This window comes from Halictus rubicundus, chromosome 9 (genome assembly GCF_050948215.1).
Source record: "Halictus rubicundus isolate RS-2024b chromosome 9, iyHalRubi1_principal, whole genome shotgun sequence".
NCBI classification, from domain to species: Eukaryota; Metazoa; Arthropoda; class Insecta; order Hymenoptera; family Halictidae; genus Halictus; species Halictus rubicundus.
Genome location: NC_135157.1, coordinates 15,902,421 through 15,915,382, shown reverse-complemented (window position 1 = coordinate 15,915,382; position 12,962 = coordinate 15,902,421). Strand labels below are relative to the sequence as shown.

Below are 12,962 nucleotides of genomic sequence, written 5' to 3'. Positions count from 1 at the left end.
CCCACGCCCAAAATTTAAAGCGACCGCTGTCCAGCGTCGTTCGTGACGCCACAAAGGATCACAAATATGCGACCGCAGGGGAGCACAGCGGAAAATAAGCGACGACGTTCACGATTTGCATATAAATTCCGCGAAACCGCAAATCCTCGCGGAAAAACCAGAGAAAAATCAGAAAAAAGAAAAACATAAAAAGAACGATCCGTCGCCGGTGATTGGAAAACCAGACGGTGACTTTATTAATATTTCATCGTTTCTAGAGGTTTTGCGGTTCTTTTGCCGGCGTTCCTCTATATTTCCGTGGGAAAAAAAAAACGCGCGGTCGTCGATCGACGCTGTCCATGCAAATGCCCGAATTTTTATGGATCGAACCCCTGAAAAGCTAAATAAAACATTTGTTTGTTCTGTTAAGAGCGCGATCGGAATTAAATCTCCGAATAATATAGAGGAACGAGCGCGACCGTTCAATCCCTGAACTATATTGCCGATGAAAACGCAAAGCGAAATTGCATACTGTTGCTGGGCTTATGCCGCTTTGAAAAAAAAAAAATAAATAAAAGCGAGCTGCGTTCGATTTTTTGCCAAATAGCAATCTAACGGAAATTCGTTTGACCCATCATTGTATCTGCCAGATTTTTTGGCGAAGAATGCCTAGTGGCTCCAACAATTTTTTAGTTGGTTCAAAAGCTTCGTAGTGGCTTTAAAAATTTCCTAGTGGGTACAAAAGCTTCCTAGTGGTTTCTAAAAGCTTCCTAGTGGCTTCTAAAAGCTTTCTAGCGGCTTCTAAAAGCTTCTTGAAAGGACACAATATTTCCCAGAAGCTTTAAAAATTTCCTACTGGTTCAAAAGCTTCTTAGAAGCTTAGAAAAATTCATAGTGGCTTTAAAAATTTCCTAGTGGGTACAAAAGCTTCCTAGCGGCTTTTAAAAGCTTCCTAGTGGCATCTAGAAGCTTCCTAGCGGTTTCTAAAAGCTTCCTGAAAGGTTATAAAATTTCCCAGAAGCTTTAAAAATTTCCTAGTAGGTTTGAAAGCTTCCTAAAAGCTTAAACAAACTCATAGTGGCTTTAAAAATTTCCTAGTGACTTCTAAAAGCTTCCTAGTGGCTTCTAAAAGCTTCCTAGCGGCTTCTAAAAGCTTCCTGAAAGGTTACAAAATTTCCTAGTAGGCTCGAAAGCTTCCTAACAGCTTAAACAAATTCATAGTGGTTTTAAAAATTTCCCAGTGGGTACAAAAGCTTCCTAGTGGCTTCTAAAAGCTTCCCAGTGACTTCTAAAAGCTTCCTAGTGGCTTCTAAAAGCTTCCTAGAGGCTTCTAAAAGCTTCCTGAAGCTTTAAAAAATTTCCCAGAAGCTTTAAAAATTTCCTAGTAGCTTCAAAAGCTTCCTTGAAGCTTAGAAAAATTCATAGTGCCTTCAAAAGCTTTCCACCAGGTTGAAAAGCTTCCTAGTGGCTTTAAAAGTTTCCTAGTGGCTTCAAGAACTTCCTAGTAGCCATAACAAATATTTTCAGAGCGATCAAGAAACGAAACAGATGTCCATGCGGCTCCCACACCTTGAAGGCAACGCAGACAATTTTTATTTCATAGAAAAATACGCGTTCACCGACAATCGCGTACGCGGTGGAATAAAACGAGCAAAAATAAAGTAAGCAGTTAATTCTCGTGTACCGTAACAATATTTCCGAGGAAGAACACGGTTTCTGCGGGAAACTTTCGATTGCAGGACACTGTACAAAGAACGAAGGTCTACCAAAGCATAAAACGAATATGGTTCCTCGTTCCTATTTCTTCTATCGCGGCCGGGATTCACTTAGCTTCGCCGTTTCCTCCTCGTAATGAAACGCTCGAAACTGCAGGCAACAGGGACGGGGGCTCGAGGAATATTCTGATCCTTTGGCGGAACGATTTTCACCAGTCGTTATTGCGCCCTATCGAATCGGAAGAGGACTCGCACGCGATTGTCAAGCCGTTTCCGACCCAGTCGATTCGGTTCGAGATGGGAAAAATGGTTCGGATCTTTCGGAAAAATCCTGGAAAATTGGAAGACTGCTTGACGGCTTGTGCGCCGGAGCGACGGAGTCGCTGGAGTGCCTCTCTACTTGGCTCTTCTCTTGAAACGAACCGTAAACGATTGTTAACATTTGCTTTCGCCTCAAAGATAAGATTTTGTGCGGCGATTTTGCCGTTGCTTTCAGTTTCCCATCGCTTTTTTCCTGTTCCTATCTTTTATTACGAAAATACATCGAGACTGCGAATTTTTGCAGAAAATAAAAATTGTCCAAGTGAATTTCAAGACACAACATTTCCGTCAGAAATGTATAGACCCTGCAGTGCAGTTGTATTCAATTGATCTAAATTATTAGAGGGAGAAATTAATTTTTACTTAACCCCCTGACGATCGGAACGAATACAGGCAATTTTGATTTGGTATAAAAATCCGCAGCGTGACTGTTCACGCGATTGGGCACGAAACTAATTTTCATTTGCAAACTTCGTTTCCTCGTAGCAACATTTTTGTTCATACAGTGGGTGTATCTGGCGGATCGATTATTTCGCCGGAGGCCCATTTGTTTCCACCGCGGTTCCATGTATCACGGCGATCATATATTATCATTATCTAAGTCTATTATTTATCTGTTCCGCACGCTCGCAACCGTCGTACTTTATTTTTAACTTTGTTCTCTATCTGCGAGGACAGCCGGAAATAGTGTGCGTGAATCGTAGGTACATTGTCTACGTGAGCGAGTAATGCTCTGATAGGAGATTCACGTGTTTGCACGGGGCAAACATGTCCGCTTCCGGTCATACTTTTCGCTTTCGCTTCACCAATCCACTCTGGCAACAATGACCGACTGATTTCCACCGTGTTCATTCCATTTTTTTAACCACAGCTCGACATAATCTGAATCTGTAATAAATATCACATTTCGAAAATATAACGAAGGCAATTATACGGGGGTTTATATTCCCTAAATTTTGTAATTACAATCATTAGAATTTCGTGGACGTTTATAATTCACTAGGAAATTGAAGAAAATTCATATTTATTGTACACGTATTCTGCAATGGCTGCGTATCGACTGCAATAAAATAGAATTTCATTTCAATCTATAGGGAATTGACAGCATACGTATTTGCACGATTGATTATTGGTACGGCGCGAATGATATTACTTTCCCATAAAATCAGAAAATTTTCACACTCCGCGCCATCGAAGCGGAAAACTTTTTAATTAACTCTCCCACAGTATCCTTTCCTACAGGCATTGCAGACAACTTTCAATTATTCTTCCAGCAAAAGTTTTTTCCTCCGGAAGTTACCGTGATAAACACTCCCGGATAAATTCCCGAGGAGTAAAAAGTAAATTTGATTATGAAGATTGATTAAAATACTACCACCGTCTGCAAACAACAATTATGTTTTGCCAATTATTCGTCGGTGCGATGTTTAATTAAATTCGAAACATCTCAATTACGGTGCAGAATTCGCTTAAGAAAGGTCATACAATAAAGCGCATGAAATTAATTTTGACGCTCTTTACTCGATCGAATGTGCCGGTAACGAGCGCTCGGATAAAGCTGCGTCCGACATTTCACTCGAACGAATGCAATTTTATGATCACGATGGCATGATTTTATAATTCTCCACGCGCGAGTACGAGTGAGCCGCGTTTTGTGTGCTGTCGGTACTCGTTAAAAGTTCATATTACTTCAGCCCTGTAAAATTCAAGAGCAAAAATCGAAGTACACGTCAAAGTTTATTAATTAATACGAGGGACATGTTAACGCGACGAATGATATCAATTTAAAATATTTACAAGCTCAAAGATTCGAGAAACAAATAAATAACAAGAGCTTGTGAACGCAAAGTCTTTCCATATTATTTTTATAATTTTCAATTCGCAGAATTTCACCGGCGTTTCCAGGATTTCGTTATTCCCGCTTCGAAGGAGGCTGAATAGATCGTTCGACTCGATCCTTCTCGATCATCCGCGATGATCGATGAAGACAGACGACGCCTCGTGGCTACTGGATCTCAAACGAGCCGCTCATAAATATCCGGAACGCGAAACGGAGCCTGTAACAAATTGTATTCGTGCCGGCCGACGTGGAAAACAATTTTCTTGCGAAGCCTCCCCCATTCCCGACGAAATGTCACTACCCCTTTGCGCTTTGCATTCAAATGGTGGTCCCATGGCGAGGGTTCTTCCCATAGACGTCTTCGCGTCTCTTTCGTCTTCTCCAACTTTCGACGCTTCGTCTTCTAAATTGGCGAAAGCACGACTACAGGAAATACGATCACGTTTCCGAGAAGTTCGAAAAAGATGAATGGCAAAAAATGACCATTTTTATCACTGTTCCCAGTCCACGTGAGCTATGTAAATTCTATTCCCTGATCGTCTATTGTCACGTATTTTATCATGCTAGAACAACGGAAACTCTTTTCTCTTTAATCTTCACAAAAATAACCTAAAAAGTACGACACTGGTTAACGAGTCTAGGAGATCCGGAAAAAGCATACCTCGAAGAGAAAAATTAAGAGTTCGGGATTCCCGAGCAAAACCGCAATTTTCCAACATGTCCGCGAAATCTTGACGAACCCGCGCGGTGTGATCATGGCTTTCCGGCAAATCCCCGGTCCCATAAATCTCGATCGCTGTCGTTCCGGCAGGACGTCGGCGATTAGTATTTATCGCTCGGGCTTTTAAGCGAGGAAAGATTCGCAACGTGTCGCGGTTAGTTTCGTCGCGAACCTAAGTCCGCGTTTCCGGTAAATCCGCGCATCGATCCGCGCGCGGGCGCCTGTTACCGGAACGATATTTCGTGGCACTCGACCGCAGCCGTCGATACGCGAAATCGAATGAACATGATCGAAATATACGAGGCTGCGATCGGCCAGTCGATCGTAAATTGCCAAGTGAAATGGAAGGCGGCCGTCTACCGCCGGAAACGTGGCAGATTAAACGCTTAGCGCCGTGAATTAGGTGATATCTGCGAAGTCGAGTTGCTGCGAGCTAATGCTATCTCGGTGTTCCGGTTTCGAAATAGAAAGATTTACTGGAGATCGAACGATCGCGATCCTCGGAAAAGCTGGAACGTCAAATTGTTAAAGAAGCCCAAGAGAAAAATATAGTTACCATTGTTCATGACCAGAATTCGGATCTTTATGCAAAAGGAAAAATTGAAATTTCTTTCTTCTCTGAATCGTCTTATTGAGCCTTAAGGAAAAATCCAGTAGCATGGACGCTAAACCTGGGGGACCTAATTATGCACGTCCGCCAGATTTATAGTACAGATCATTAACACTAGGTTCACGGGACCCGTCAAAATGACGGGTTCTAATATTTTTAACATTTCGAACGCCCAACTAGAAACCCCAAAAATTCCATAAAATCAAAGTAAGTTATTTAATGAAATAAAAATTCAATAATGATACTGAGTAGTCCTCCAACTGTTTGGTATGTTACAGATCCTAATAAAATTTGGTACAATGAATATATCAACGTAAGAATTCATTTTAAAACCTGTACAAATAATTCCCTCATCCACATGTGGGTGACACGGCGACGAACGTGTTAATTTACGATTATTGAAATTGTCAAGATCCATCTACGTGGAATTACTCAACGAACTTATTTCCTTAGGTATATATTATTGAAAAAATGGCTAAAAACTTGGATAGACACATTCCTCTTATTTGTATAAAGTAATGCAAAATACTCACTTTTAACGCTCCGTAAACCTAATGTCAAGATGAAATCTTTGGATCTGGTATTTATCAGAATTAAAGCTCCTAAGAGTCATTGGAAGATCAGTGTTGTTATCAGGTCTAGATAGGACCTATTAGCCGCTAGAATTAGAGGACCTGATAGCATAGTCATTAGGTCTTGATATTGCAGTCAGTCCTAGATAGCACCTAGCAGTGCATCTGCGAGACTTAAACGCTCCAGTAGAGCAGCCATTGTGTTTTCAGCCCTGAATTGTGTGTCCATCAGAATTAGAGTGTCCGAGGACGCAGTAATTAGATCTAGAGATCTGATATTGTTGATCCATAGAATTTAGAGCGTCCGACAGTGCAGCCATCAGCCTTGGCCAGCACTTATCAGTGGATCTATGAGAATTCGAGCCTCCAGCTACTGTGACCAACCATTTTCAGCCTCCGATAGTGCACCTATCAGATTTAGTACACGGAATGGCCATTAGATTTGTAGGACGAGCTCAAAAAATACCGGTGAAAGAGCGTCCGCGAGCAAGTTCCATGAGAAATGGGTTACTCGACGCGCGCTTCCACCAGAAGCAGAGTGGACAAACACTTTCCGCCTGTCGAATAAACAATGCAGACAGTTTGAAGTAAGGGGTCGAGCGTTGCCGGCGAAAAACTGACCCGAAAACGTTCGACCGCATTAGAACAAACGATAAAATAAAACCAGCGTAGTCTCGATTCTCTTAATTAGGCGTTCCGCGGATCCGGCGAGATTGTAATCACGTTGAAAGCTCTTCTTCTCGCGATCCCCTTCTTTTCTCTAAGCATAATTCGACGCAACGTCTCGTTATGCAGCCGGCCGAGCATCTGAGAGGATCAGCCTGAGAAAAACCACCGAGTTCAATTACGGAAAGTTCGTTTTGGCAGCGCGCCATGCCTCGAAAAGTCCCGGAACTTTTCTATCCGGCTCGCTGATTATCTTAATGTATTCAACGAGCGGCGCGCGACCATAAATATGGTAAACAAGGCCCGGCAGGTATAGGGCACACCGCGATGCTCGATATCTTCGGCCGGTTCCGGCCGCTATCGAGCTTCCGCGAACGAAATTACACGCGGCCGAATTCCGTTCATGCGGGCGAGCAAGTTTCCCCGAATTGCCCGTGTTGCTCTCGCTTCGCTGGCAACTTTCCTCCGGCTGTCATTATACGCGCCTCGAGGTAGCGTCGTTGTTCCGCAACCTCCGAACGCGGAACCGTCTTCGCCGAAATTGCGAATTCGGCCCGGAACTTTCGAACGATTTCATCCGTTTCGCGATTCTCGGGAATTACGATCTTTCCGTGGGAAACCGTTCGCCGGAATTTTGTTGCACAAGTACGGTCATAGAAATCGCATATTTTTCACTCCGCGCCCGTTTCGCGATGAAGAACGTTCTACGAAAGTAGGTTTCGTTAACGCTAGATTTACGGGACCCGTCAAAACGACGGATTCTAATACTTTTAATTCACGAATATTGAGACTGCAAACATGGATCCGTGAGGGATTATTTCACAAATTGATTTCTCTAGGTATACAGGGTGGCCCACATAACTCTGAACAGCTCAATATCTCGAAAACTATGCCATCGATTTTAAAGTTCTTAGTCTTAAATTGCATGGAACTGAAGGGCCTTTCTGACTACATAAACGTGAAGTGGCCTCCCTTCCCCTTTAACGGGGGAGGGGAGGTACCTTTGTAATTTTAAATGGAACCCCCTGTGAAATGTTACATATTTAGATTCTACAGGAAAAAACAAGTCAATTTTGTCTGAAACATTTTTTTGTCAGATACTTCCATGATGAGATATAACAGTTTGAAGTTTCGAGTTGTAGGTACTTGAAGCGCTCGGAAATAGCGTTATGGAATTATACGCGCTTCATAATTTAGAAACATTTCATAATTTAGAAAAGCGGCTTAGTAAAGCTGTCACTAATGAAAATAATAGTGCCAGTATTCTTGCTGCAATTACATTAAATCCTCATATTAGTCAACGTACACTTGCACAAACATCACATATTAGTCGTTCATCAATTCAACGAATTCTGAAACGGCAAAAGTATCATCCATATCACATGGTTTTATCACAAGAGTTTTCGATAGCAGATTACGATCACCGCGTAAGATTTTGTGAGTGGCTGCAGGGTGTTGTGGAAAACGACTTTTTGTGCAAAATACTTTTTCTGATGAGGCCACTTTTATGAATTCAGGGCATGTAAATAGACATAATCTGCATTATTGGGCCGTGGAAAACCCAAATTGGATGCGATGGGTTCCCTTTCAACATCGATGGTCTTTAAATGTTTGGTGTGGCCTAATAGGAGATTTTGTGATTGGACCTTATTTTTTTCAAGAAACTGTAACATCTGCAAGTTATTGTGATTTCTTAAAAAATCATTTGCCTGCGCTTTTGGAAGATGTGCCACTGCAAGTTAGAAGAGAAATGTGGTTCCTACAAGACGGCGCTCCTCCACATTTTGCAATCATCGCCAGGCAATTTTTGAACGAAAAAGTTGGGAACAAATGGATAGGTCGTGGGGGACCTCGTCAATGGCCTCCTCGATCCCCCGATCTAACACCATTAGATTTTTTCTTATGGGGATATGTAAAGGACAAAGTTATGTTTGAACCACCGACGACAAAAGAGGATATGAAACAAAGAATACGTGACGCTTGCGCTTCAGTGACTCCCGAAATGTTAAAAAATGTTAGAACAACTTTGATGTTTCGAGTAAATAAATGTTTACAAGCCCGTGGTGGACATTTTGAACATTTAATTTAAAGTACATTTTATTTCTTCACGAATAAGCAAAGGACTCGAGCGCGTATAATTCCATAACGCTATTTCCGAGCGCTTCAAGTACCTACAACTCGAAACTTCAAACTGTTATATCTCATCATGGAAGTATCTGACAAAAAAATGTTTCAGACAAAATTGACTTGTTTTTTCCTGTAGAATCTAAATATGTAACATTTCATAGGGGGTTCCATTTAAAATTACAAAGGTACCTCCCCCCCCCCCCCCGTTGAAGGGGAAGGAAGGCCACTTCACGTTTATGTAGTCAGAAAGGCCCTTCAGTTCCATGCAATTTAAGACTAAGAACTTTAAAATCGATGGCATAGTTTTTTCGAGATATTGAGCTGTTCAGAGTTATGTGGGCCACCCTGTATATTATTAACCCTTAGCACTCGAATGGGGCGACTCTGAAGCACCACCAGAAATTGTTGTGGCATTATTTCAAAGAAATTACGAAAAATATTACAAAATATTTGTTACATTACAATATTTGTATTTAATAGATTACTAAACGTTCAAACACTATATGTAGAAATCGGATCAGTTTCGTTTGAATAAATTGAAAATATTGTAAGACGGAAGAAACGTTTAATTTTACGTTGAAAATAGTGCCGAGTGCAAAGGGTTAAGAAAATCGCTACAGATTTTGATACATGTATTCATGTTATTTTTATAAGGAAATGTAAAATAGTCATTTTTAGTGCTCCGTAAACCTAGTGTTAAGAACGATCAGTACTGATAAAGTTCGTTAAAAGATACTGAGAAGATCTTTTACGGATCCCCTTTACAAATCCACGAATGTTATTAATGTTCTTTTTATCGCGTCGTGCGGGCACGCTCTGTAAAAATTGGCGTAAACGGCCACGTGCTCGATGGACGCGGTCCGTCCCTCTTGGAAAATAAAGGGGGATTACGGTTTCCCGAAGCCCGTGGATCGTAAAGCCGCTTTGATGTCGAAACGAGCCATTTATTTATCAATCGAGGCTATTTTCGCAGCACTAAAGCCACGGCCCGCTGTTGATAACAGGACAAGCGGTCGCGGCCGCTCGAAAACGAGTTCTCTGCACACCGATTGCATAATTTTCGTGAAATTCTGCTCGGTATCGTCGCGGCGGGGGGTTGCAGAGACACTGGTAAAGCAAGAGTCCGCGATAGAGCCCGCTTCGCTCGTCCATTATCTATTTAGGTTAGTTCGATGGGAACGTAAATCCTTGTAAGCCCTCTTTATGTAGATTCTCCGAGTCGCTTTCACTCGGTGTGACGGTAATCGGAAGACGCTCGGGAAAGATTCCGTTGAAAATTATGCCATGGAAATTTTCTCGGTATTCTTCACCGTCTGCTCTCGAGCAGTGTGTCTCCGAGATCGTCAATGGATAAAAATGTTTCTTTTAATGGGACAACAATGGTCCTGCAGTCTCGGAGCTGAAGACTTGCGACTAGACTGCGGATTTTATGCATTTACGACAAAATTGAGTGAGAGAGATTTACAAGGATTCAGTAATGTCAGTATATTATTCAGAGTTTATTAAAATTGTTAAATTTTCATGCAGAAAATTTTCATTTTCGTGGGTTGTTTCTTAAAACCAGGACGAGGAAGAATTCGCAAATTCAAAGAATTAGAATTTAAATTTCACACATTTTCTTGCATTTTAAAAATGTGTAACCACCACAAAATCCACGGTTCAGTCATGAGATTGGACGAACATGGTATATCAAATTTCATTAGGATCGATGGGATTCATAGCTGGGATCCGGAAGGCTCACGTAATCGCTGCGTTCAAATTCAACTCTGCGATTCCGGTCACGTTAATTAAACTGAGATTCTGCGGTGTCAATCGAAAGAAGCGATTCGCGTCTGACGGAGAACGAACCTACCGGAGTCCCAACAGTCACCACGGTACGCAACAGGATAAGATTAAAGCTCGGGGATCGTTTTGCGTAAGCATCCAGAGTTATAGGTTCCCAGGATATAGATATCGCGTTGCGCAACCGGCAATATCCTCTCTGCTTATCCTAGAACGCTCTCCGGTTTGTTTCCTCTGGCCTCCGGAGCTGCTTAGATTACCGAAGTTCAGACATAAGCCGAACGTAGAAATCCTAGCCAAAAAGCACGCGATCAAACAACTATGAAAACTGCTTTCCAAAAGGCTAAGATTATCAATATGTTGAATTAACACGTTGACTGACATGTCACCCATACGTGGGAATTATTTGTCCAGGTTTTAAAATGAATTTTTGTGTCAATATATTCACTGTACCAAGTTTGATTGGGATCAGTAAAATATAAGAAAATTGGAAGACTACTCAATTTTTATTTCATTAAATAACTTACGTCGATTTTATGGAATTTTTGAGGTTTCTAGGTTGGCAGTCAAAGTGTTCAAGTGGGCACCAAGAATAGAAAAACCTTCTCAAACATACCAGACCTTTTGCAAAAGCGTCAAGTTGAAGATTTTTAAGAAATTTTCTGAACAATTTTTGTTGGCACATTTATGGAACAGTAGTGAGGATTTCGAGCACGCTTCTCGTTCGAAGCTCGCTGGAAGGACTAAAAAAAGTCGTACATCGAGTTTCAAGGGCTTGTTGGAAAGAGAAAGCTGTGAACTTCGAACCTGGGGTGGATTCAGTGACGAGAAAAATTTTCTAATAATTTTATAGACTCAAATTCACATTTTTCTGCAGCGTCTTCTCAGATGACAGAACCCATTAGCAGGACTTCTGGAAAAGAGTAGTTCCCAGATATGGAATAGGAAGAGTGCAAGGGACCCCATGGGCCACATTCGAGCCCCCAATAATGGAAGGGGAAGGTTTGCACAGGCTCGCCCCTCGAGGAAGCAATAAAGCAGTATTATCAATGAAAACAACGACGGCCGCCATTTTCGGTCGGCGAACCGAGGAAGTAATTCTCCCTGGAAGCCAGATTTGCAACCACCATCCGTTCTCAATTGCTACGGTGTTCCCGAGATCTAAGAGATCGGTTGTCTCCGCCGCTCAGCAGAATGGCGACATGAATTAGGCTATTGTGATCGCGCCTAACCGGGGAAGCGGAACTACCGGCGGAAGTTTCTGTGTACAGTGGTCGACTTGAATTGGCCAAGTTTTCGGGGGAAATCGATAGTTCGTCAGCCTCGATAAGTCGTACCTTTCCGACCGGTTTCCGACGAAATACCACCGCTCGCTCGGGGAAACTTGCTCGAGCAATTAAACGCTAATTACAGAACGACCGAATATCAGTCTCAGCGAATGGAAATTATTTCTGCAGGAAATAGCGCGCCTGGTTTACCGAGTGGACGTCCGATCGAACTGTTCTCCATTTCGATTTTTAAAATATGTAGAACGAGCGAAGAATTATGGTAAAATAATTTTGACCATTAATCACCGTTTCTTCCTTTCTTTTGTTCCGTCTTTTTTTTCAGATTTAACGCTGACTCGCAATCTGTTTCGCAAAAAAGTGGACCCTTCTCGCGATCCCGAGCATGATTTCCTCGGTCTCAAAAGAATAATAGACGCAAGAGATGAAAGGGCTGTCGCAGGAGAACTTAATATTCGAAAATTTCAAAAGCGAGATTGAACCCGTTTACAAGAAGGTTCTATATCGCCGAAGGTGGAGTTGAATTTTCACTTCTCGATTATTCGAGAGTTAGGCGAACGCGAAACGCAGTTTTGCATTCCGCGTGCGCGCGCGTCTGACAGGAATGCCATTATATCTATATTCAGGAATGTAATTACAACGATTTGTAATATTGCACGATACCAGCTTGCGGATGGCACTTGTCTCTTTTCCAGGATGAACGTGACGGGGATGGCGCCGATAAAAAATCAAACGACACGTTATGCATTTATCGTTTGTCGGCGCAACGATAATGCGACGCGTACGCGCGCGAACGCGTATCGACAAGCGTTCCCGAGCGGAGAGAGCTTTGCGATATTGAAAATGCATTATTTATCGCGGAACCGTGATCGTCTCTGTTGTCGCTGATCATTCTTGTTTTCGTTTAATCCGACCGGTCAATTTGAAAAACGCGAAAGATCGCCGAGCCGTTTTACGGAAATTAATAACCATTTGTTCGACGGCGTGATTTCGTCCTCGCGCTTGTAGTTCGGATTTTTTAAACGATTAAATGGACAATTAAAACTGCGAGATGCTCGACGATAGCCTGAGGCTTCATCGTTTTCTTTTTTATTATTTTATTAAAGACGAAAATATTTATCCAAACTCAAAAATTGAAGACAGTTTTGGAAGAAGAAAGATATAAAACACGCCTGCAACAAATGTTTATTTTCAACAGGATTGAAGCATCGGTAAGAAATGAATTTAATGAAATCGGCTAGCAACATTTAAATCGTTAACTGCAAAAGATCCTTAGTGTACTTTCGCGCGAAACATAAATGGTCCCACCGTCGAGTTATCTGCATCGAAACGGAATTAAATAT

General features: G+C 42.0%; 1 protein-coding gene across 4 annotated transcripts in view; it reads right to left on the bottom strand.

Moving 5' to 3' along the window:
- Ethr (ecdysis triggering hormone receptor) overlaps positions 1 to 12,962 on the bottom strand; it is a 65,935-nt gene that overhangs the window by 28,071 nt on the left and 24,902 nt on the right. The gene's annotated exons all lie outside the window — the stretch shown is intronic.